Genomic DNA, 27,923 nt, shown 5'->3' with positions numbered 1-27,923 from the left:
CAAGCTCTTCTCCGGAGCACCGCACAAGCTTCTTGCGGGCTTCGACGGAGACCACCACCAAGCCGTCTAGGAGGTGGCAACCTCCAAGAGTAACAAGCACCACTGGCTTACAACTCAATCACCTAGTGCCACTCGATGCAACCTCACGATGCAATCGCACTAGAATCGCTCACTCACACAATCGATGATCACTATCAAGTATGTGTGAGATGGAGGGCTCCCAAGCACTACTAAACAAGCCACCAAGGCTCTAGTGTGCTCTCACTATGGCCAAAGACTGACCATGGCTTCTATTTATAACCCCACTAACAAATAGAGCCATTACCCCTTCATTGGGCAAAAGTCGGGACGACCGGACGCTTCGGTCCGATCGACTGGACGCTGGACCACAGCGTCCGGTCGTGCGATGCACACCATGTGTCCCCTTCTTCAAACACTGTTCATCCAATCTCAACGGTCATCTATCGATCGGACGCAGCAGCTTGAACTGACCGGACGCAGCAACCCCAGCATTTGGTCATTTCCAGTAAGGTACCAGACATGACTGGACGCGTCCGGTCGGTCATGATCGGACGCACCACCAGCGTCTGGTCACTTCCAGCTTCTCTGCTCTGCCTGCATCATCACACGTCACCTTGACTGGACGCACATGGCCAGCGTCCGGTCACTTCCAGCGCCGGCGTCCGGTCGATGACCAACACCTGCCCGCTGACTGCCACTACTAACCGAACGCTGGAACCCAGCGTTCGATCACTACGTGACCTATGTCCGGTCCACTCTATGAGACCCTATCTTTTTGGAACAGGGCGCCGGTGGAGTTTCGAACCCTTCTCACCTCCGTTCCATCGCCGAGTTGATCTACATCAACTCTAACTTCATCTCCTTTGGAAATGTGCCAACACCACCAAGTGTACACCGCTAGTGTATGTGTGTTAGCTTTTCACAATCATTTCCCAAAGGATGTTAGCCACTCAACTTGCCACGCCACTCGATCCTAGCGACGATGCAAAGTTAGATCACTCGAGTGGCACTAGATGACCAATATGCAAACAAGTTTGCTCCTCTTGATAGTACGGCCATCTATCCTAAACCCGGTCATAAACTTCTCTACACACCTATGACCAGTGAAATGAAATGCCCTAGGTTATACCTTTGCCTTGTGCATTCCATTCCATCTTCTCCAACGTCGATGCAACACATGCACCAACAGGATCAACAATGATATGATCCACTTCATATCATCACGTGATCATATTGATTCATCGATCTTGACTTTACTTGCTCTTCACCGTTGCCATCGTCCATCGGCGCCAAGTCTTGCTCAAGCTTTACCGCCACGTGGTCCATTGCTCGAAAGCCTCCGACTTGCCCTTCACGCTTGCAACCGGTCCATCAAACCAAGTCTTGTCTTGATCTTCTCCACCTTGATCACATGACTCAATGTCATGTCTCATGTGCATTTAAGCTCCTTCATCATCACATGTGTGAGCTTTGCAACTTCTCCAAGCCATTTTCACCTTCATGGCATATGTTGCTCACACACATGTACCTATGTACTAATCACCTGTGTATCTCACATAAACACAATTAGTCCACCTAAGTTGTCACTCAATTATCAAAACCAAACAAGGACCTTTCAGTGGGTCGTGTGTTTTCGGGATACCCAGCTGGGGGCATTGATTCGTGAATCGTCGGCGTTTCGGTACGACTTGTTTACGGCCTAGCACCGTAGTAAGAACTGAAAGATGAAAAAAGGAAATATGATTGCTTACCACCTGTTTGAAAGTAGCATAGGTGCTTACATAGAATGGTTAGTTAGCGAACTAATGCACTACTAACAAAAATTGAATATAAGGACGAACTTTTAGTAATGCTTCCTGCAGATGCAACAAACTCACAAGCCAGATAGGCTTCCATATCCTTGGAGTCTTTTCTTCCTTCTGTCGAGTAAGTCTTGCTGAGTACAATTGTCAGGGTTTTATTTTCCCCTATTGCAGGTGACAGGTGGAGGCTAGAGCTGACCTTTGTGTGTGGATTCCTCCTAGTCGGCTCAGAGAGAATTTCCTTTACGCTGCGATCATAGTTTTTATTTATAACTCTCACCAAATGTTTTATTAAATGAAAGTTTTATAATCGATTGTCGTAGTTTATATATCAATATTTCATCATGTCATAAATAGATGTTTAATTCCACTGTAACTCTGTTCACATGTTTATATTCTGCTGTTCAATTAAATTATTCATAACTCTGATAATATGATTACATTCCGTTGTTATAACAATAAATATTATACTATGATGTTGTATTAAAAGTGATGTGAGAAATGGTTAAGAATGAGGTAAGCTTTATTCTCTCATTCGTGATCCTGATGGAAAAATATGGATTTTTGGGTTCTCCCTCAGGGTGTGCCCGATAGAACTGTGTAATTTAGTGTTCTCCCTTGAGTGCTTAGTGTCTAATAAAAGACAAGCACTCCTGGATGCATTAGATTAGACGGTTCTGCCACAGTATTCTTCGTTGAACTACCAAATTTTGATTAAAAAGATATTTTAGGGGGTCTAGTTGAGACTTCTACCCTAATAAGTATGTGTTTATTGTTTCTAGGACAATGTATCGACTATCAATATTAGGATATAAGTAGGATGGTACTATTGAGGGCTATGGCCATATATTCCTTTTTTTTACATTGAACTTGTATAAGTTGCAATGAGTTTTGTTGTAGATTCATTTGACTCATCAAATGAATTGGAAAGACAAGAGGCTTGGCCCTTGCCATGTTCATACTGGTTCTAGCACCGATTAGGATGCTATTTATGATCTAGGATTCACCCAAACTTCAACTTTGAAGGAATGGAAGGATGGTCACGCTACCATAAGCAGAGGTGGATGACTGGGCTAGTTGTGGTTTGCAATGTAACTGAAACACATGAATGCTAGGACTTGGTGACATGATTTCACTTGCTATGATCTAAATCCTGTACTTCAATGTATTTATTTATATGTATAGATAAATGAGTCACTTCGTCCAACAAAAATAAAATATACTCAACGTATTTATAAACACAAGAGTACGTTCAATATTCTAGTCAAGTATCCATGTTTAGGTTCTCACTCGATCAATTTTGTATTTTTATGGCAGTATAAGAGAAAGAAAAATGATAATGATGCCAACAATTAATCACCAAGGTCAAGGTTACAGAAAGATAATTAACACTTACTCCTTTTTCACCAATGTTGTAAAATGGCAGGTGCTAATTGAATTCTTAAACACAAGGATTATATTGATGCAAAACATGCTTGTCGCCAAAAGAGAAAAAAAAAACACTACCGACTTAATTATTACTTGGAATGAGGGGGAAGTGGATTTAAAATGTGAAAAATGCTTCATTTGTGGACGAAATGAGTATAATTATAAAAGAAGAGATGTTGGTTCTCGTAAGAAGAACATCCGTCAATCAATTTGTTCATTGTCAAAATTCCCCCTCTACTTCTTGTGCCTTGTGATCGCCTTCGTTCTCTTTCTTCTTTGTTTTGACTTACAAAATGGATCAATGATAAACCAAATGGCTGCCCTCAGAGTGGACATTAATGCAGTTGCACACGGTAAAAGTGCCACACTGGTAAGTGGACCAAATGGCCGTACTGAAACCCAAGGTTCTGACTGGGCGTGTGGCCTTGACTCGGTACGCCTCTGGCCGGCGGCCGGCAACCTGGCACCACGTTCAGCTTCGCCTGCTGCATGCCGTACCTGTATTGGTCGTAATCGTAGCACTGCCACCTGCACCTTCTGGTATGTTCAGGAGGAACTGTTGGCGCTTCCTTTCTTTGGGCCTGGTTTAGATTACAAGTTTTTTCGCTCTCTCTCCATCATATCAAATCTTTGGACATATGCATGTAGCATTAAATATAGATAAAAAATAACTAATTACATAGTTTGATGGTAAATTACGAGATGAATCTTTTGAGCCTAGTTAGGCCATGATTGAATAATAATTGTCAAATACAAACGAAAGTGCTATAGTATCAAATACTAATTCCTAACCTCAATCTAAACGAGGCCTGTTCCATGCTGCTCTGTCTCCTCGCAAAATAAATACTGTACATATCTCTCTTATCAAAAAGTTTGATCTTTTTTAAGGGCCAGTGTAGATGCGAATTTTTTTTGCAAAATGACACTATAGTAGTTTTCGTTGTTATTTGGCAATTAGTGTTCAATCATAGTCTAATTAGGCTTAAAAGATTCGTCTCGTGGATTTCGTCTAAACTGTGTAATTAGTTTTATTTTTTATTTATATTTAATGCTTCATGCATACGTCCAAAAATTCGATGTGACGGAAAATCTTGAAAAATTTGGCAAAACGAAGTGGAACTAAACAGGCCTTAAGTTTGACTAAATTTAGAAACAATATTAACTACATTTATAGCTCTAAATAAGTATGTGTTTACTGTTTCAATGGGGTTTTAAAAGATTTTCATTCTCATTTAATACCGTGACACATCAACAAATTTATTAAGTTGGCAGGTTAATTATGAAGAGAGATAGTGAGATGAAACTTGTTGTCACAGTTACCAACACAAAACTTGACATGGTAGTCTTCATAACTGTACGATGAAACTCCCCCAATGAGACTGACCAAAGGCCTAAGAGCAAGACTAATAATACAACCGATTGTTGGCTATAAAGATCTTTTCAGCCTATCTCTCAGTCCACCCACATAGTAATTAATTCTTCACTATTAATATATGACTCACTTGTCTTTCTCACAAAGTTTTTTGGTTATTGTGTCTAAGCCGGTTGTAAGCTTACAAGTAAAGATGAGCATGCAACCCTATTGACATTTCTTAGCATCGCTACTAAGAACAGAGTTTTAAATCTAGTCCCCAGTAATGGCGCTAGAAATGCTTGTTGGTATTTATTAACTTACCACTTATTTTAGTAGCCACCTATTATAAATCTATAAATCCTGACATTACTTTACTAGGTTGTCATCCCTAGTGATGATGCCAGAGATACTTGTTGGTACTACTTAACATTACTATTAGAATAACTCTAAGTAGTTCTTTATTAATTTATGTGACTAGAAAAGAATATATAGATATGAATGAAAAGGGATCTGCAAGCGTATAGATAATATACCATTGTAGCACTTCACCCGGGAGTATTCCAGGTATCGTTATTTACATTTTACCACAGGGAATGTCTAGCATGGACAAGTATTGATAACTTATACTATTAATGGGCAAGTAAACCATAACCAATATTCTACTCATAACAGGGGTAAGTCATAGGATAAGATATATATATATATATATATATATATATATATATGATAAGTATTGATCAATAATAATGATAAATCACTCAGAGTACTCCTTTTTATGGCATTAGCATGGTCAGGTAGAATATTGGAGGAATAATTCCAAAGTCATTCTTAATTATAAGTCAAAGCATATATTGATTAGTGCAATTACACCTAATAGTCATCGCTAAGATCATCTTCATATCTACACATGCGTTGTCTCCCTTCGTAACCAGATCCTACGTGCTATCTACATCGAGGAGTGGACTACAAAGGACTCAACGGAAGTGTTACGTCTGCGATCTACCACAGGACCCAAAATATAGGGTGTATCCGTAGGTAAACAACGTATAAGCACAACACTTACACAATGTCGACCACCCACCCATGGATCCTTAGGGTGAGTGCTATACGAACATATGCATTAATATGATGATAATCCAACTATACTAGGTATATAATCAAAGTAGACGATTAACATTATAAAGAAGAACATGAATAAGATGAATACTAATATTATCATAACAATTATAGAAAGCATATAAAAGTAATAGAGATACAAAAGAGAGAGGGGGTACAAAGATTATACCGAACCACGTTCTTGACATGATCGGGAATCCAAGCGAAGCCTGCTTGCCTTCCTCTAGACCTAGCCTAACTAGTTATGCCCTAGAATATGATGGAGCTCTGAGGATGATTAGGGTTTCTGTCTTCTCAAATGACTTGATGCCTTCAGGGGGTAGGGGCTAATATATATAGGCCGGAGCGTCCAACGTGAGCACTTGGATCAAACCAACTTAAGGAACGGCGTAGATGCAACCTAAGAGGCAGTGGAGAATAGACATTGCAACGCAGAGGCTGATAGGTGGGCCCAGGGGCTGGGTAGCCTGTAGGTGGGGCCGGGCAGCCCCTCGGGCTTTGCCTCGGTCTGGAGTCCTCTCGAGTCTTTTATAGTCTTCTGGTGTCCGTTTCGCTGCGGATAAGTACGATTAACTCTGACATCTAGGTCCACCTTGACGGTTTTCTGAATAAACCATGCATAAATCATAGATTCACCAAAACTCGTAGAATTTGTTAGTTTAAACCCCTAAACCTTTGTTGGTGATCTCAATTGTGCCCTTATGCATCTTTTATTGACGATTTATAATAGTTGTTAACTATCGTCAACAAGCTCTACAAGCTTAACCTTTGCTAGTCCCTTAGCAAAGCTAAACTCAGCAAAATAGATCAGGAGTTGTGTTAATGCTTTCACTCCTCAAAAGTACACTTGCGTTCAAATAAGAATTCTCCTCCGGATTAAAATAAACCGATCTGACTTTCAAACTTATCCATATTACCTTCAACTATGGGGCTCCTTAGCCTTCACTTGGGTCTTGAGTAATTAGAAGACAGAACAATCAAGTCAAGCACTATGTCTCAAATTCTTTGCTCAACCATTATTCTAGAGTTTTTATAGGTTTTCAAAATAAAAATCAGATGTTTCATTGTATGACACTCTCAAGTCTCTCAATATAAGTGGTATTTGTGGATCCTCACCAAGACAATAATAATGTTATGCCTTTCTCTTCCTACAACTATGGCTTATGTGGAGCTCATAGGAGTGGAAAAAGCATGAAAGAGCATACTTACAATATATATTGTAAAATCAAACCTCAAATCCAAAGAGAGTTAATTCATACAATCAAATTAAGATGTGCATGTGTGTGGATGTATATGGTGGATATATATGGTGGCTAACCTGATTCTACTTTGCTCCTTGAAAACATCTCTCTTTTGAAACTTGGAAACAACTTTGCAAGAAAACATGGGCTATCTTATTCATCTCTTCTTTTTTTTAGTCGGGCATCGGAGTACCCATTGTTTTATATATCTCGGACACTTGTCCATTTTTTTTCTTTCTTTCTTTTTTTATGAATAACTTTTGCATAGCCCCATGTCTCTTTTTCTGCAATAAAAGTTTTGAGAGATAGCAACAAGAATTTGGAGCATTTATTTAGTGGATATCCTATAGGGTATATTTTTGGTGTTCACTCCTAGTATAAGAGTAAAACATTTTTGGGTGAATCTAGATGGAATGGCATGTTGTTGCGCCTACCCCCAGTGTACGAGTAGTGCACATGTGGGTGGTGTTTATGTGATCTTGATTTAAGAGCATGACAAACCTCTCATAAGGGTCAACAAAGCTTAACTAAACTCAATGCAATGCAAGCAACATATAAGAGTGAAAGTTTTCCTAATCTAAATATCATATATGGCTCTGGTAGGAATTCAAGCTTTGTCATATAAGGAACTCATCATGTAGAATTTTTATGTTTTTCAAAAGATAAACCTTCGGAACTCTAGTATCACTAGAAACAAGATAAACAACAGCTCAGACCTTCTTATATCAAATCCATCAATTACCTTGTGGGGGTATGGCCCCCAAGACATGGGCCGCACCATCGGAGGTGGCCCAGCCCACAAGATCAAGGCATGCACAGCGCTGTTCTGTGTGCACCACAAGACATTGTATAGTACTAAATAGGATACTTACCTTGTAACCCTACCTCCTCCAGAGTATATAAGGAGAGGTAGGGGTCCCCTAGCGGAGAAGATACATAGAAGATCCATCAAGATCTATGTACTACATCTTAATACAATACACCAAAGACACAGGACGTAGGGTATTATGTCGATCAGACGACCCAAACCTGTCTAAATCGCTGTCTCTGCGCCTTGTGTCACCATCCGGTTCCTGATCACGTGCACCTCCACCGACAAATCTACCATCGCGGGATACCCCCTCGGTGGATTGCTGATGATATTATGTCGATAGTTGGTGCGCCAGGTAGGGGGCGTGCGCTTGATCCCATGGTGAGCCAGATGGACCTCAAATCAACAATGCGTTCTTGTCATCAATCTCGTGGAGATCCATGTCGGTCGACGACGACGATTCATCGTTGCTACACCAGCCCCTATGAGAGCAGATCCGATCTCGGAACCACCACCGAGGTCACCTTCACCAACAACTCACCGCCCACCGGGTGTTCACCGTCAATGCCGACCAGACGCTCCGTCCAAAGCTAAGTCATGCTTTAATATTTTCCTAAATATTCTCCAATCTCCATATATCGCCATGATATTTCTCTAAACTATTTTCTCCATGTTTGCTCTCCAAACGATTTTCCAAACCCCTGAACAGTCCTGTTGATGCTCGGACGCCTCTATAGACGGCCTTGTCTCCCTCTCCTCCCTACACATGCTACGGGCTCTGCACTCTGCGTTATGGGTGGTCGGCAGCGGCTCTTTGGTCATGCCTGTTCCTCCTACACGTGCACAGGCTCCGCGCTCAACGTTATGGACTATGGGCTACCTAGGGCTGGAGACTCAGCTACACACTAACTGGTCGGACGGTTTATATTAAATATAAATATATTTTCACGCCAACTGATTGCCGAACTGCATACGTCGTTTTATCACCATTGCTGATTTTTCTCCGGAGTTTATTTATTTGTACATCATGTACTACCCGTTCTACATGTTTGTATTAGAGGATCATCGTCCAGGTGATCGGACCACCTGGTGCTCAGACTTCTCCACAGATCAACTGGTCGGACCGCTTGGTTCATGGACTCCATCGCCGACCAGTTGATCGGACTGTTCGCTGGTTGTTTCTACTAAATGCTCACTTCGCCGCTGACCATTTGACCAGACTATTCGTCGCTCATACTTCATCGCCAGCTATGCCGGTTACTCCTCAGCGCACGGATTCTTCGTGCTCAAGGACTAAGTGGGCACACTTCACTGCACGAATATCGCCAGTTTCGCCTGGGACTCCTTGGTGCTCAGACATCGCCACCTACGTCGAGGACTCCTCGGTGCTCAGTCATCGCCAGCGACGCCGGGGACTCCTCGCTCCTCGGTGCTCGGACATCACCGCCTACACCGAGGACTCCTCGGTGCTCGGTCATCACCAGCGACGCCGGGGACTCCTCGCTCCTCGGTGCTCGGTCATCGCCAGCGACGTCGAGGGCTCCTCGGTGCTCGGTCATCGCCAGCGACACCAGGGACTCCTCGCTCCTCGGTGCTCGGTCATCGCTAGCGACACCAGGGACTCCTCGCTCCTCGGTGCTCGTTAATCGCCAGCGACACCGGGGACTCCTCGCTCCTCGGTGCTCGGTCATCGCTAGCGACACCGGGGACTCCTCGCTTGTCAGTGCTCGGTCATCACCAGCGACGTCGGGGACTCATCGCTCCTCGGCGCTTGGACATCGCCGCCTACGCCAGGGGCTCCTCGGTGCTCGGTCATCGCCAGCGACGTTGGGGACTCCTCGCTCCTCGGTGCTTGGACATCGCCACCTACGCCGGGGACTCCTTGGTGCTCAGACATCGCCAGCGACATCGGGGACTCCTCGCTCCTCGGTGCTTGGACATCGTTAGTGACACCGGGGACTCCCTTGCTGCTCGGATCTTGCTACATCTCGTCGGTGTGCTCTCAAGCTACTCCATGCTGTTCGGATCAGGGTGCTAATCTTGGGCATCATGTCTGGGGTCTTGATATGCGTATGTCAGACGACGTTGGCAAGCTTTCAGACTTTTTTTTTCTTTGACCCTGCTACAAGATTCATTCTTTATCTTCCAGCAGGCTCGGAGACTAAGTGGGCACACTTCACCTTGCGGTGAATGTGTTTGTTCTCATCTTGAGGCTACGCCCAAGGACTGGCTGCCTGCTCGGTTGATATTCTACTTTATGACCCAGGCACCACATGACTATGTCACCTACTGTCAGGCTTGGGGACTAGCTGTGGGGGTATGGCCCCCAAGACATGGGCCACACCATCGGAGGTGGCCTAGCCCACAAGATGAAGGCATGCACGGCGCTGCACGGCGTGCACCGCAAGACATTGTATAGTACCAAATAGGATACTTACCTTGTAACCCTACATCCTCTAGAGTATATAAGGAGAGGTAGGGGTCCCCTAGCGGAGAAGATACATAGAAGATCCATCAAGATCTATCTACTACATCTCAATACAATACACCATAGACACATGACGTAGGGTATTACGTCGATTAGACGGCCCAAACCTGTCTAAATCGCTGTCTCTACGCCTTGTGTCACCATCCGGTTCCTGATCACGCACACCCCCACCGACAAATCTACCATCGCGGGATACCCCTCGGTAGACTGCCGACGATATTCTGCCGACATATCTAGACTTAGATCAAGCATATGGTATCCATGAGTTTCAAGTTTAGAGTAAATCCTTATATCAAAACAGTCGTATCCAAAACTCGGGAGAATTCAAGGCTGAAAACTAGATACTTGAAAGGGATTACAATAGAGCAACTATTCATCATTTCTATAGCAAGAGATTATCTTTAGAGTCTATTTTATTTATTCAGCTCTTAAAAACAAAAAACTAGACGCATACTTTTTATTTTGTTGTCAAAATTTAAGATCACACCTTATTAATATATATATAACTAGCTAAGATAAATTTTTATTTTATTTTAGTTTGTTATACATCTTTTTATTTTATTATATCTAGCATAAAGCAAAATTAAAAATAGTAAAACTAAAGGAAAGAAATACTTAGTTAGATACACAGGGGATGCTCCTCCCCCAACTTGGATGTTGCTGTGGTCGATTATTGAATGTGGAGTGATCCTTCTCTGAGTGGGTTTGCCAGCTGATGTCCTTCTCATTCATTATCGACAAAAGATGCTTGGCAGTCCACTGAGGGGTATCCCACGATGGTAGGTTTGTCGATGGGGGTGCACGTGATCATAAACCGAATGGTGATATAAGGCGCAGAGACAGCGATTTAGACAGGTTTGGGTCGTCTGATCGACGAATACCCTACGTCCTGTGTCTTTGTTGTATTGTATTGATCTGGATGACCATGTAGATGTCGACTAGGGGACCCCTACCTCCCCTTATATACTCTGGTGGGGTAGGGTTATAAGTAAAGTATCCTATTTGGTACTATACAATATCTTGCGATGCTTGTTGATCAGTGCCGTGCACGCCTTGATCTTGTGGGCTAGGCCACCTCTGATGGTGCAGCCTATGTCTTGTCTTGTGGATACCAGGGGCCATACCCCCATAGCTTGTCCCTGAGCCTGATAGTAGGTGACGTAGTCATGTGGTGCCAGGGTTAGAAATTAGAAGAAAGGCAGAAGACTAGCCGAGCAGGCAACCAGTCCACGGGTGGAGTCCTAAATTGAAAAACGCACATTCACCGCAAGGTGAAGTGTGCACACTAAGTCCCCAAGCCTGCTGGAAGAATAAGAAAGAATCTTGTAGCAGGGTCAAAGAAAAAGAAGTCTAAAAGCTTGCCGACATCATCTGACATGCGCATATCAAAGACCCCCCGACGTGCTGCCCAAGATCAGCACCCTGATCCAAACAACATGGAGCAGCTTGATAGCACACCAATGAGACATAGCAAGATCTGACCGTTGAGGGAGTCCCTAGCGTAGCTGGTGACTTCTGAGCACTAAGGAGTCCCCAGCATAGCTGACAATGTCCAAGCACCGAGGTGTTCCTGTGGTAGCTGGCGATGTCCGAGCACCGAGGAGTCCTCGGCGTAGCTGACGATATCCGAGCACCGAGGAGTCCCCGGCGTAAGTGGTGATGTCCGAGCACCAAGGAGACCCTAGCATAGGTGGCGATGTCTGAGCACCGAGGAGTCCCCGGTGTAGCTGGTGATGTCCGAGCACCGAGGAGTCCCCGACATAGCTAGCGATGTCCGAGCACCGAGGAGTCCCTGGCATAGCTGGCGATGTCCGAGCACCGAGGAGTCCCCGGCGTAGCTAGCGATGTTTGAGCACTGATGAGTCCCTGGCGTAGCTAGCGATGTCTGAGCACCGAGGAGTCCCTAGTGTAGCTAGCGATGTCCGAGCACCAAGGAGTCCTCGGCGTAGCTGGTGATGTCCGAGCACCAAGGAGTCCCCGATGTAGCTGGCGATGTCCGAGCACCGAGGAGTCCCTAGCGTAGCTGGTGATGTCCGAGCACTATGGAGTCCCTAGCGTAGTTGGCGATGTCCACAAGGTGAAGTGGGGTGAAGTGTGCCCACTTAGTCCGCCAAGCATAAAGAATCCAAGCGCCGAGGAGTCCCAGGCATAGCTGGCGATAAAGCACGAGCAACGAACAGTCCGGTCAACTAGTCGGCGGCAAAGTGAGCATTAAGTAGAAGTGACCGGCAAACAATCTGATCAACTGGTTGGTGACGAAGTCCATGAACCTAGTGGTCCAAGCAGCTGATCGGTGGAGAAGTCCGAGCACCAGGTAGTCCGATCACCTAGACGATGATCCTGCAATACAAATATGTAGAACGGGTAGTACATGATGTAAAAATATATGAACTCCAGAGAAAAATTAGCAATGGCGATGAAATAGCATATGTAGCTCGGTGATCAGTTGGTATGAAGATGTATTTATGTTTAATATAAACCACCCGAACAGTTAGTGTGTAACTAAGTCTCCAGCCCTAGCTAGCCTGTTAACCATAACGTGGAGCGTAGAGCCCGTGTGCCTGTAGGAAGAACAAAGCATCGCTAAGGTGCCGCTACCGACCACCCATAACACAGAGGCCAGACGCTCGTGCACATGTAGGGAGGAGCCAGAGACAGGGCCATCTTTGGGGACATCCAAGCGTCAACATGACTATTTAGGGGGTCGTCTTAGACTTAGCTGTATGTCATCTTTAAGATGGTATACATGAAAGAAAATCATTTGGAGAGCAAACATGGAGAAAATAGCTCGGAGAAACATTATGGCGTTATACGAAGATTGGAGAATATTTAGAAAATTATTAAAGCATGACTTAGCTTTAGACAGGACGCCTGGTTGGCGGCGTATGGCATTATCTAGTCGGCGTTGACGAAGTTGCCCAGCGCTTGAGCTGTCATCATGGCGGCGATCACGGTTGTCACATCACCATTCTTCACGAAGATCATCATTGCGACACGGCAGGTGGTCAGAGCAAGTAGTCTAGATGACGTCATCCTTATATTACTGGTCGGCCTTAGGTAGATTAGATTCAGAGAGATCAAGCACGTAGGACTTGGGCGGTGTCGAGGTTGGATCCAGAAGGTATACGTATGGCAACAAGCAAGGGAAATCGTTCAATCATGTAGGATTAGGGAGCCACCTCTAGGTCGACGTAGTTGAGCACCAGTTTGACTGCGGCGACTGTGGCATCGAACTTCTCCCTTTGGGTCCTGACTTCCTGCACCAGCACATCAAATTGTGCCTTGACCCTCCAACGGTAGTCTGCAAGCATTACAAGGTTCCATCAAGCAAGGAAACTACTTCAGCAGTAACTCCGACCAGGAAGTACTCACCGTTTAGCTCCTCGGCTAGTTTGTTTGCTCGCCCTATCTCCTTCACCTTCTCCTCTCAGAGTTGTTCAAGGGCCTAGCATAGCTAGTCAAGCTCCATGTCTTGCTCCACAAGCACAACAGTCATCACCAAAAATATGATTGTTCAGCAATACAAAAGCACATTCGTCGATACGCCATACCTGTTTTTGCTTGGATACGCTTCTGAGCTACTCGGACTTCTACTCTAGTTGCATGGAAGCATTCATTAGCTGCTCAGATTTGACCCATAGCTGCTCGGACATAGCCACCAACTGCTCAGATAGGACCCCCTTCTGGTATTCCAAGTCCTGCGCATTGGACTCAGCAAGGTCTCGCTCGCTCTAGGCCCTTTGGATGTTTCTCTCCATCAGCTTCGTTGCCTCTTTGAGTTTTTCATTCTCCTTGACGAGGGGCTCCATCCTTTTGATCAGCTAGTGTCGCTGCTCGGTAGTTCGAGTTATCCCCTGCAAACACACAATGACAATGACGAACTCTGATCTCCAACATCAAAGACAAGCACTCCAGATGCAGTACTGACCTCAATTTGTTTCATCACTCCAACAAGGGTAGACTTTAGTCTCCTCATCTCCCTAGTGGTGTCCTCGTCCTCGATAACCACCACCTCATTGCTACGCTTGCAGAGGATTCAGACAGATTAGGGTCGAGGTTCATCACGCATGATCTCTTCCACCTTGTCCTCCTCCGCCATAGCTGGAGGCACGACTAGGGGGCTCGATGGCCGAATAGTGTGTCCGACCACACCCTCTGATAGCACCGTTCGCTCCTTCAGCACCGCAGGCCTCTCCGCTCCGAATGCCGACGCGGCATCAGTGGCTCCAACCTCTACTCCCAAAGACCCGGTGGTTTCCATCATCACTTTGAGCACCATCACTGACTCGTCCACCATCGACACCAACTTCTTGTTGCCACCAAGTTCACCAGTAGCAGCATTTGACTCCTTTGTAGACCGCCGAGCAACCAAGGACTTAGGAATGGGGTCTACCGGCACCTCCTCCGCTCTAAGGCTAGCCTTCGTTTGCTCGATAGTCTAGACGGGTGGGGTCAGATCCTCCGCACGCCTTGCACTGCATCAGATCGGCTCGTTAGTCGCCAAAAAAACTAAGGAACAACGACAAACTAACTCCAAGGCAAAAATATTTACGGTTTGGTCTGCTGGTACAATTTTGTGAACCGGCACTGCCTACTCGAGCCCCCAGGCGTGGCCATGGGGTCGACTCCCATGCTCTAGGGTGGAGGTCCTGCCTTCTCCACCGTCGACCTCTCATTCACCTACCATTCTGGGACTTCCTCCGCTCGCCATTCTAGGACTTCCTCTGCCCGCTGCTCTAGGGCTTCCTCCGCCCGCCGCTCTAGGATTCCCCTAGCCTGCTGCTTGGGGACTCCCGTCGCCTGTTGTTGGGGAACTTCCTCCCCTTCCATCGACTGTTCCTCCACATGCATGCTACACAGAGGCGCCTTCGTGCTCGGTGGAGGATCAATCGGAACTTCATCGTCATCCGACCACTCGAACACCGTAGTCCTTCATGTCCGAGTGGTCTAGTCACCACCAAATGAGATGCTGTCCGGCTTGAGGGGAGCAGCGCCCACCGTCTTTCTCTTCTTCCAGGCTGGCTCATCTACCGCTACCCTCTTCCCTTGGATTTTCTCCTACACCTAGGATAGACTCTCCGACAAGATGCCGATGGCTTCCTTCTCAGGCTATGGCGGTGGCCGGGCATCTACTCCCTTCGGCCAATCGCTCCTCGGCACGCCTGAGAAGTACACCGCTCTTTCCTATGAATGGATCTTCGCTTGAGTAAATCAGTCAACTGCTCGGCAATGACAAAAGATAAAAAGCATTAGGAACACACAACTAAGATATTTACCTGAGGAGGCAGATTCTTGCAGTTAAAGGGCTTCGTATGCCCTAGCATGTTGAATGGGGCAAATGGAGTGAATAGCTCTGCTTCCCGCTCTTGCACTATGCCCCTCGATAGCATCTCCGACCTCTCCCGGGTACCATCGGTCTCCCCCTTGAACTCAAAGGCTGGGTGGGCCCTCTCCTTGCAAGGCTGGATGTGGCGCACTATGAAGCTCGCCACCACCAGTTCACCATTGGTCTTCACGCCCTTTATTAAGCCAAGGAGCTCCCTCACTTGCTCCATATCAGCACTGCTTGGCATCTCCGACCAGCTCTTCTGGCTCTCCGGTATGTGGTCGATGTTGCCGCGGACTACAGGGTGGCTCTACTTCATGTAGAAGCACCTGGTGTTCCACCCCTTCAGCGATGTGCTTAGCGGAACAGTAAGGTACTCCCCCGCCATTCCATCGTGCAAAAGCAAAGCCACCAGCTGAGCTATTTGTGATCATATCATTTTATTAAAGCTATGTTGGTTCTTAATGGTAGAAGCAAAGCTATCCATTCTATTACTTATATTTTCTAGAATTTTATCATTGGTAGCTACTTTCTTAGATAATCCTTCCATAAGTCTAGATTGGTCAGCAATTAATTCTCTCAAGGGTAGTTGATTGAAGTTATTATAATTATTACCTTGAGAGTTACCTTGGTAGTTCGACCTCTATTGTTGGTTCCATCCTTGATTCTATTGAGGATGATAGTAGTTGTTGTTAAGAAAGTTAACATCCTCTTGGGTTTTGGCATAGCTGTTCCCTGAATGCCCAGTGTTGCCACATACTTCACACGTCATGCGTGAATCATGAATGTGCATTACTTCTTGCTTTTCATTAGCTTGGTCTTCGAGTTTCTTCATCAATAGGTCCATCTTGGCAAACAACATGTCTACCTCCTTAAGTTGATGCATACCTCCACCTCTCTTGTGGGTCTAAACACGTTTTTCATTCCAGCCTTGGTTGGAGGCCATCTTCTCCACAAGAGTGGTTGGAACTAGAAGTGTAAGTGACAAGAATGCACCTCCAGCAGCAACATCCATGGTCTCACAGGTGCTATTGGTTAACTCATGGTAGAACATCTGCATGAGTAGCTAATTCTCTATCCCATGATGAGGACATTCTGATATATAGTCTTGAAAGCGTTCTCATGCCTCAGGGACATATTCATCATGTTGCTGCTGAAAACTTGAAATTCTCCCATGTAGAGCATTGGTCTTGCCCGTAGGAAAGAACTTTGCTAGGAAGGTAGTGGAGTAGTTATCCCATGTAGTGTTTCTATCTTTGTTGGCATAGAACCACTGCTTCGCCTTCCCCAAAAGTGAGAATGGAAAGAGGTGAAGTAGTATGTGTAACACCCTTGGTATTACGCCCTAAACAAACTACTAAATCGTGTCATGAGCATCATGTTTATGTAATAATGCATGTGATAGAAGGTGTTGATAAATTTCTTGTAACATAAAATAACCAATAAAAATGTTAAATCAATGTTGATTCAATAGCTCATGTATATCAAGTAGGGTTGAAAATCAATTTTTATTAAGCAAAAATACTATAGAACATGTGTGCGATACTTAAATAAAGTTTGAAGTACAAACTTTGTAGATGACAATGCAACTCTGGCTATAGAAAAATAATATGACTAGCTAGTATTTCTAATGGTTTGGAAATAGAACTTGAAGTCAAATTCAGCTTAAGACTTGGAAGAGATTTTAAGTTTGAAAATAGTGTGACAATGCCGTGTTGGTGAATTAATTCTAGAAAATCTAGCTAAAGGTCAATGCCGTGTTTTTGCTCCTTATGGTAGACTGATGTACCCTCATTAGCATGGTCAAGGTAGTTTAGCTTCAACTATGTTAGGTTAGTTTTTAGACACACTTTAAAATGCGTGCACGCCACCTAGGGCAGCCATTCGGATGGTGCGCGGTCAACGTGTTCGGGTGTGCGGCGTCGCGCATGGGTGCTGGCACTATCGCACGCATGCACCGCGTGAGACCTTGCCAGTGGCGGTTGAAAGGTCCTAATATGGCTAGAGGGACATGAATAGCCAATTTAAAAATCTACAAATCAACTAGAGCAATTTGATTAGTATGACAAATAGCGAAAAGCAAACTTGCTCTAGCTCTACAAGGGTTGCAAGCTACCTATCCAACAATTCTAGTTACTATAATCACTAGACACACAATTTACTAAGTCACTACTCACTAAGAGCTCTCACACTTGCTACACTAAAGAGCTCCACTAGATGAACTTAAGCTACAAAGCAAGCTCTCAATTCTAGCTACATTAAAGAGCTTACTACAACTAGTTTGCGGGTATGTAAATGAGTAAGTAAGGTGATTATACCGCTGTTGTGGCAGAACTGCCTAATCTAATGCCTCCTAGGAGTACTTATCTTCTATTAGACATTAAGTATTCAAGGGAGGACACTAAATTACGCAGTTTCGGTGAGCACACCCCAAGGGAGAACTCGAAAATCCACATTTTTCCACCAGGATCACAAATGAGAGAATAAAGCTTACAATATTCTTAAGTCATTTCTTACATCACTTTCCATGCATCAGAGTATAATATTTATTGATTATAACAATGGAATATACCAATGTTATCAGAGTTATGAACAATTTAATCTAACAACATAATATAAACATGTGATCGGAGTTACAGCGGAAATAAATATCTATTCTTGACATGATAAAGCATTGATATATAAACTATGACAACAGATTCTAAAACTTCTATTTATAAAAACATTTAGTGAGAGTTATAAATAAAACCATGATCACAGCGTAAAAGAATCCTCTCTGAGCCCATCAGAAGGGACCCACACACAAGAGTCAGCTCTAGCATCCGCCTGTCACCTGCAACAGGGGAAAAATAAAACCCTAAGTACTCAATTGTACTCAGCAAGACTTACCCGTCAAGGGGAAAGAAAAGACTCCAAGGGTATGCAAGGCTATCTGGCTTGTGGGTTATTGTATCTGCAGAAGCATTACTAATCGTGCATCCTTATATTCAATTTCATTAGCAGTCAACATTAGTTCATTAACTAACCATTCTATGTAAGCACATGTGCTACTTTCAAGCAGGTGGTAAGCAATCAGAACCATTTTACCATCTTTAATCTTGCAGTTCTTACTACGGTGCCAGATTGTAGATAAGTCATACTAGATTACCCGGCAATTCATAAATCAATGTGCCCAACTGGGTATCTCGAAACACACGCCCCACTTGTACCCTAGGCACATGCAGGACCAACCCATCACTCTCCTATCAAGGGGTCTAGGTCCACATCTAAACTTGGACTCCAAGCCCCCACACCTGAGTCCCAGACTCAGTGTGGTGCTTAGACCTCCACCATCCCCACCTCCAATCTATCGATCCAAAAAGAACCGGAACCCATGACAAGAGAGCAACAAGCCTTCCCTGCTTCCATAAACAAATATGTGTTGAGGATAATAAATCTGTGACCTGACTAGAATCTAATGCAACAGATGGTCTTTAATCGACCCAGGCAGAACAAATGCAACCCGTGCCTCGCTCAAATGCCCAACCAAGTTCAGATCCAAAGTACCATTCCGCCTGGTCTCCAATTATCATTCATATATATTTTCTAGGTGATAATAATATAATAGTACTAATAATATCTTTCCTATCTCGTGAGTGACAAGCAATCACTTGACTTCTACCGGAGTCCTGTAGCATAGCAATCTACATGATCCTATCATACTAGTAAGACTCATAGGATAAGGATATATATATGCCAGTGGGTTTCATTCAACTCCTTAAATTTAATGCACAAACATAAAATAGTGTGCAGTATAATAGGGGTTATGCACCGGGGCTTGCCTGAGAAAAATATAACCAAGTTAGCTTTCCATCATGGCGACACGATCATCAAGGCACCATCTTTTCCGCTACTTCGGTCATCTCCATGATACATCGTTGTTCCTATACGTGGATGCAACACATAGATATAAATAATCAACGACAACCGAAACTCTAGAAATTCGATTACGCCTCACAAGCTAACGAGATAACTCTAACATGCTAGTCTACATATCCACGTCATCAAGTAAAACTCGTTCCTAGAAAAATGATTTCGTTCTACAAACCCCAACTAATTTTTGACATTTGATTTATTAAATATATATTTTTGGTACTAGAGCTCATTTAGTCACCTTAACAAACTAATTCTTATGGAGCTAAAAAATTACAGTGAGCACCTAATAATGTTAGGAATCTACTGTAAAACTTTTAGGGCCAGTACTACTACCAATTCATCACAACAATTCCTACAAGATCATGTTTGGACAATATTAAGTACCCCAAATTAATTATATAGTTCCTAAGAATATTATAAAACTATGTGAACATAATATATTAGCAAATAGCTCATGATTTTAGGAACCTCACAAAATTGATTTCACAACTTTTGGACATCTACACAAGTTTATATTGAATTTACAATTTTTTGCCCTAGAAACTAAATTAGAAAATGTTTTAGAAAAAGAAAGGGGGGCGGTGCCAAGTACTTTGGCCTAGCGGCCTAATGGCCCAGTGTGGAGCGCGGCCGAGCGCAGCAGGCCGGCCCACCAGTGGCCCACAGTGGAAAATGCCCCGCTCACGCTATGCTTATGTGAAGAAGACCCTATATTGCTAGTAATTCCACTCGAAGTCCAAACCCTATTTATACCTCTCTCTAGATTTCGCTCTTAACCCCCTCGGTTTCTCCATTTTCCCCATTCACGCCCTCGAAACAGGACATACGGCGGCATGGCAAGCACAGCCACCAAGCGGTCCCTCCAACCACCTAGGGTTTGCATGAGCTTACCTAAGGGTCAATCGCAATCTATGGCTAAACCCACAGAGATAGGTGGCAGTTAAAGACTTGGCGACACACTTCCGTGAGCTGCCATGGTGAGCGGCGATTCACGATGACGGCGGACCTGTTCCAACAAGGCTACAGGCTACCGATATGGTAGAGCTTGCAAGTGAGCAACAAGGACTTACCCTAAAGCCAGCCAAGCAACCCATTGTGAAGGGGAAAGTTAGAAAAACCTTGGCCACATGCGCTCGCACCCCACGGTGATGCTCCGAGTGTGGCACCTACGTGGCACCGCACTGACGATGAGCACCTTGTCCAAAATAGTGTGAGCACCGGGTTGAGGGAGTCAAGACGAGCACAAGGCCACGAGCAATTTAACTATAACCCTTCCTACTAGACTCACCTCCCAAACTACCGGTTCTACGGCATCCATGACCGGCAGCGAGAAGAAATCAAAATTCAACCGCGATAGGCGATGACTGGACCTGGTGTGAATGGGGCGCCTAGATAACTCCCTGTACTACACGCCGACGCCAGGAATTGGACGGGAAAACCTCGAGCTAGTGAATAGGAAAGAGGAATGGAGCAAGCGGTGCACTACCACCACCACGGCGCGGGGAGTGGCCTAGGTCAAGGTGGCCCGACGAAGACCGACAAGACATGGCAGCACGTGGCACAGTCACACGAGGGAGGACAAGGATTGCGCTGCATAGTGCTCATGGGGAGTCTTTAGAGAGTACCTACTCAACCATGTTCACGCGGCAGCGTGGCCCCATGACATAGCAAGGCGCATCACGACACCGAGAGTAAGGCAGGGTTGGTGGATTGCACGGTGCAGCGGGCGCCATGTCGGTCCAGCGGCTAAGCAGCCACAACTTGGCCAATGCGTGGCAGCCTAGCAGCATAGTCGGCCCACGGTGGTGGTCGAGGCCACCCCATCCTAATGTGTGGCTGGTAGCCCATAAGGCCAACCACGACATGACCACAACCAAGAAAGGGCCAGAACGGCAGTGCGCGCGGTGACCGCAGACACAGCTGCACCACAACGAGTGGTGATGTGCATGATTTTTAAAGTGATACAAAAGCTACTGATCAACTCAACTCAGGTTCAACCGGTTCCACTAACCTAAAGTCAGTACTAACACCTAGCTGGCAAAACAAACCTCATGTCTAGAGAGCAAGATAGGGAGGTGCCAACATCAGTTCATCATGTGGGACGGCGGTTCGCGAACCAGGCACCAAACCATAGTTCGCAGCACGTTCCAACATAGTTCGAAGAATTTTTGCGCGAGCAACGCACCACCCAACACCACAACTACTTATACCAAGCCCTTGCACTCACCTTGGTGCGACCAATGATGTCAAAATATGAAGCCATTGCTTAAGCATTTTTGTTAAAATTTCAATGACAACATAGCATTGTCCATTATCATTTTAGACTTAGCGAATTCGATGTTCGATTAGAACTAACCTTCCACAACACTTTTGGTTGAATTTTTAAACGGTCTAAGCCTCGTCAATTTCAACTAGACAACATATCATGACCTAGCTCATACTTCATGCTAACTCATAGAAATAAAACATCTAAGAATTATTTAACCCATTTGTTCAATATAATTCGCCAAAGAATGATACTTTTAACATAAACTCAAGTATTAGTTAACAACAAAAATGATCCTCCTTAATTCCAAGTTTGATTTCTAAACTCCCAAAATACTAACTAATAGTATTTATTCTCCCAAAATGAATGTTACATTTCCACCTACTTCACTTGCACTCTAAACTTTATTTAAGCGCTACATACAAGTGATATTTGATTTTTGCTTATAAAAATAGTTTTTCATGCCCAACGATTAAAGCTACGTATCATATTTTTCTTATTAGGATTTTCACTAATAGTTTTATGCACTAAATGAATTACTTAGGTTTTTATTTGATTCCTCTCAACTACAAGGTAAATCACATAAGAGTTGTTCATCATTTCGTGAGAGTTTAAATATTAAAAACCGAGGAACTTGTTTCGGTAATTTTTCTTAGGCCCAAATCTCTGTGCTTAGCGAGCTCGTAACACCAGAGGTGTTATAACTGTGTAGAGGAGTAAACTAATCACAAGATGAATACTAACTCAATCACTAGGAGAATACCAAAGGGCAAGAGACAACCAATTTTCTCCTGAGGTTCACGTGCTTACCAACACGCTATATCCCTGTTGTGGCGACCAACACTTGGTGGTTTGGCGGATAAGAGGTGTTGCACGAACCTCATCCACATAATTGGACACCACAAGAACCTACCCACAAGTGAGGTAACTCAATGACACAAGCAATCCACTAGGGTTACCTTTCGGTAGTCCGTCGGGGAAGGTACAAGTTCCCTCACAATCACCGGAGATGGCCACGAACAATCACCAACTCATGCCAATTCTCCTCTACTGCACCAAGCCATCTAGGTGGTGGCAACCACCAAGAGCAACAAGCAAATCTGGCAGCAAAACATGAACACCAAATGCCTCTAGATGTAATCACTCAATTAATGCACTTGGATTCTCTCCCAATCTCATAAAGATGATGAATCAATGATGGACATGAGTGGGAGGGCTTTGGCTAAGCTCACAAGGTTGCTATGTCAATGCAAATGGCAAAGAGAGTGAGCTTGAGCCGGCCATGTGGCTTAAATAAAGAGCACCACAAATAGAGCCGTTGGCTCTATGTTCCCTAAAAATCAGAGTGACCGGATGCGTCGGTCGTATTGACCGGACGTAGGACCCCAACGTCCGGTCGTGTAATGCATGCCACGTGGCCCCTGCTTCAAATACTGATCGCCCAATCTCAATGGTCATCAACACACTTAAGTTGTGACTAGACACACTATAGTGAAGGACCGGACACAGGACCCCAGCGTCCGGTCACTTCCAGTAAGGTTCCACTTGCGACTGGACTCACCCAGCATCTAGTCACACATGGTCTTCTCTATGCGCCACCACATTAGCAGGACCGGATGCTAAACAGTGTTCAGCCAGAGTTCGATCGCCTACGCCCGATCAAGAGACTGAGGGCGGCCTTCACTATGCGCCACTGACCGGACGCAGGACCCCAGCGTCCGGTCACTGTTTCTCAGTGACTATCACCTCCTTCATTTCACCAACTTCTCCACCCTTGATCAAATGTTCTAACCACCAAGTGTATCACCTTTGTGCACATGTGTTAGCATATTTTCACAAACATTTTCAAGGGTGTTAGCTTTCCACTAGATCCTAAATGCATATGCAATGAGTTAGAGCATCTAGTGGCACTTTGATTATGGCATTTCGATACGACTTTCACCCCTCTTAATAGTATGGCTATCGATCCTAAATGTGATCACACTCTCTAAGTGTCTTGACACTAAACCAAAAAGCTCCTATCAATTTCACCTTTGCCTAGAGCTCTTTGTTTTTCTTTCTCTTCTTTTCCAAGTCCAAGCACTTGATCATCACCATGGCATCACCATTATCATATCATGATCTTCATTTGCTTCACTACTTGGAGTAGTGCTACCTATCTCATAATAACTTTGATAAACTAGTTTAGTACTTAGGGTTTCATCAATTCACCAAAACCAAATTGGCGCTTTCAATCTCCCCATTTTTAGTAATTGGTGACAACTCTTTCACAAAGATATGATTTGAAATTTAATTGAACCCATGTTGCTTACCCAAGCATATTTACCATGTGTAAAAGGATATGGATAAGTTTCATGAATCCCATATGGTAGCAATTGGCCCCCCTACATATGTGCTAAGAGTTTAGATTGTTGCTTGCATATATGCTTAGATAGGAAATATAGAAGACAATATCTACCAAATGATGCTAAGGTATAAAAGATGGACCTTTCAAGCGTGATACCAATTGAAGGGCACCAATATACCATCCTTAGCACCATTGGCAACTAGACATACACAAAAACTAGAATACCCCATGAGATCAACATTAGAAGTAAGGGTCTAGTTTTCATAATGTGAGCATGAGTCTAGTTACTTAACCTATGCATGCTAGTTTTTTATTTCATCATTCAAACCTACAACTAGCTTACACCACACAAGCATGGTTATTGAAATTTAAAACTTGTACTATGCAAGCAAACATATGAAATGCACATTCAAATCCATCCAACAAGTTTATGAGCTTGCTCCCCCTACTTGTGTGCTTAAATTTTAATTGATCCCCTTACTTTGTCATATCTCTTCTCCTATTTCAAATTCTCCCCCGATCACTTACATCTTTGTTTCTCTCCCCCTTGTTGTCTTTTCACTATATATTTGTACACTATTTCTCCCCATTTGTCATCAATGACCACAAAGGTTCAAAATGTAGATGTGTTGAGATTATCAATGTAAAGCAATGGGGTGAGGATCATTTTTCCAAATTTGGTCCAATCTAGATCATTTGCCAAAGATATTTAACTCGGTTTGATCCAAGGACAAGGTTCTTCACACCTCCAAATAAGGGTTATCTTGTAGCATGTTGAGTTAAACACTTAGAGCTCATTTTCAAGATCAAACACTAGGTTTACAAGCCCACAAACATGTCATATGCTACCACTAGATCATTTCAAGATACAAGCAATAGTGATACCATACAAGCATTAAATTCATTTGTTTTTTATGAATGGGCCTAGGACATGATAGGAATGACTAGATGCACTAAACAAATCCTTAGCAATGGATGAATGACATGTCATACAACTTTACCTTGCTTTACTCGAAGGAGAGGCATGTTATATAATGGGGGTGCATCAACACATATTGGAGAAGTCGAGTATGTTCAATTCATTCCTTAGCTTGCCAAACCTCTTCTTATCAAGTGGCTTGGTGAATATATCGGCAAGTTGATCTTCGGTGCCTACACTCTCAATGCAAATATCCCCTTTTTGTTGCTGATCTCTTATGAATTGATAGCGGACATCAATGTGCTTTTTTCTTGCATGTTGACCCAGATTGTTGGTTAACTTGATTGCACTCTCATTATCACATAGCAATGGCACTTTCTTGAACTTGATTCCAAAGTCACTCAAAGTGGCCTTCATCCAAAGTATTTGTGCACAACAACTACCGGCGGATATGTATTCGGCTTTGGCGGTTGATAATGCAACACTATTTTGCTTCAGTGATGACCATGAAACAAGTGATCTTCCCAACAATTGACATGTGCTCGAGGTGCTCTTTTTTTCAACCTTGCATCCCGCATAATCCGAGTTAGAGTAACCAACTAGCTCAAACTTTGCTCCTTTGGGATACCACAAACCAATATTTTGAGTATGCTTTAAGTACCTCAATATTCTTTTTGTAGCCTTCAAATGACTTTCTCTTGGTGAGGCTTGAAATCTAGCACACATGCATACACTTAGCATCACATCCGGCCTTGATGCAGTCACATAGAGTAGGCTTCTAATCATAGACCGATACATCTTTTGATCCACCATGTTGCCACTAGCATCACTATCCAAGCTTCTATTTGTTCCCATTGGTGTACTAATAGCTTTAGCATCATCCATTCCAAACTTCTTGAGCGTGTCTTTGATGTACTTGCCTTGACTCATAAATGTGCCATTCTTCATTTGCTTGATTTGAAGACCAAGGAAGTAACTAAGCTCTCCAATCATGGACATCTCAAACTGACTTGCCATCATCTTGCCAAACTCCACACAAAAATCTTGGTTTGTTGACCCAAATATGATATCATCAACATAGATTTGCAATACAAACAAGTCATTTCTAAGCTTCTTGGTGGAGGGAGTGGTGTCAACCTTTCCAATCTTGAATCCCTTAGAGAGTAGGAAACCCCTCAATCTCTCATACCATGCTCTTGGTGCTTATTTCAATCCATACAAAGCATTTCTCCACTTGTAAACAGGTTGGATTTCTTTTCATCTTCAAAACTGGGAGGTTGCTCAACATACACAAGCTCATTGATGTAGCCATTGAGAAATGCACTCTTCACATCCATTTGGAACAACTTGATATTGTGGGCACAAGCATAGCTTAACAAGATCCTAATTGCTTCCAATCTTGCAACCGGGGCATATGTTTCTCCAAAGTCAAGACCTTCAACTTGAGTGTAACCTTGAGCCACTAATCTTGCTTTGTTCCTTCTTACTATCACATCTTGATCTTGCTTGTTCCGAAAGACCCACTTGGTTCCAATTACATTATGATCCATAGGCCTCTCAACTAACTCCCATACTTGATTTCTCTTGAAGTTTTTAGCTCCTCATGCATAGCATTGACCCAATCAACATCCTTCAAAGCTTCATCTATCTTCTTAGGTTCAATGGATGACACAAATGAGAAATGTTCACAAAATAATGCCAATTTAGATCTTGTTTGTACACCTCTAGAAATATCACCAATTATAGAGTCCAAAGGATGATCTCTTGTGACATTTGTTGGTTGGGGCACTTGCATTTGATTGATCATTTGGTTGAGATGATGAACTAGCCACTTGTAGTTGATCTTGCACTTTGTCAACACTAGCACTTGCTTGACTTTGATCTTGAGAACCACTAGCTTATTCATTTGAGTTAGAGAGCTCTTGATTCTTGTCATCTTTAACATCAATCACCTCTCTAGGTCTTATATCACTAATGTCCATGTTCTTCATTGCATTGACTAATTGAGTGCCTCTCACATCATCTAGATTCTCATCTTTCTCTTGGGAACCATTTGTTTCATCAAATTCTACATCATGAACCAAACTGGAGCTTTCAACGGTCTCATCACGGCCCGTGCTGCGTGTCGGTCCAACCAAGCTATGCCCTAGCCTTGTGTGCACATGAGCGCGATGCCGGTGCAGCCGCTGCATAGTCACATGGTGAGGTGTCATCGCAATACGGTTGTTGTGTGCCCTCGTTGTTGCTACATGCGTGCGCCACTGTTTCTGCTAAGCCGAGCATGGGGTCGAGCTAAGGTCATGGCCATTGTCGCCATGTCAATGTGGCAGTTGTGCTTCCGTGCGTCTCACCTACCGTGAGCCCATGCCGCCACCCGCTGCATTTGGGTCAACCAACCCTAGTCACAAGGTGATGGCGATGCCTCTCTGCTCGTCCTGCCTCACTTGCCCTTGCTAGCCAACGCCGATGCGACCTGCTTGGGTCCGGCCGATCCAATTCAAGCGCGTCATGCTAAGCCCTCCCCAGTCTCGTCGCCTGTGTGCATGTGCTCTTACTACAACTATAGGTCAAAGCCATCATTTTAATCCACTTGAGCTCACTCATGTGCCTCTCCACGACATGACCACAACGGGAGCACCGTGCGCTCTGCCTCTTGATTCGTTTAGCTCAGAGCATCATAGTTCAATTCCTTACACCAGCAAGTGCCCTAGGGAGTCGAGTAGACAAGCGACCCCTATAAAGGCTTTATCGTGCCTCGGTGTAGATGAATTTAGTGTTTCCGCGACCGCCGATCATCACGTCTCTGAACAGAGCATGACTTGGGGGTAAGGCCCTATCCCTCGATAGGGGTTCAATTAGTTGTTCCTATGAGCTCACCTTGGTCCCCTC

At 44.1% G+C, this 27,923-nt stretch overlaps 1 non-coding gene across 1 annotated transcript; it reads left to right on the top strand.

Annotated features, from left to right (window-relative positions):
- Positions 1-16,663: 16,663 nt before the first annotated feature.
- Positions 16,664-16,772, top strand: LOC136495110 (small nucleolar RNA R71). The gene has a single exon (XR_010768891.1). It is a non-coding gene; the product is annotated as a small nucleolar RNA R71 (small nucleolar RNA).
- Positions 16,773-27,923: the final 11,151 nt, after the last annotated feature.

The sequence above is a fragment of the Miscanthus floridulus genome, chromosome 11, assembly GCF_019320115.1.
Source record: "Miscanthus floridulus cultivar M001 chromosome 11, ASM1932011v1, whole genome shotgun sequence".
Lineage (NCBI taxonomy): Eukaryota > Viridiplantae > Streptophyta > Magnoliopsida > Poales > Poaceae > Miscanthus > Miscanthus floridulus.
Note: the sequence above shows the minus strand (reverse complement) of the source record. Positions and strands in the feature narration are given on the sequence as shown.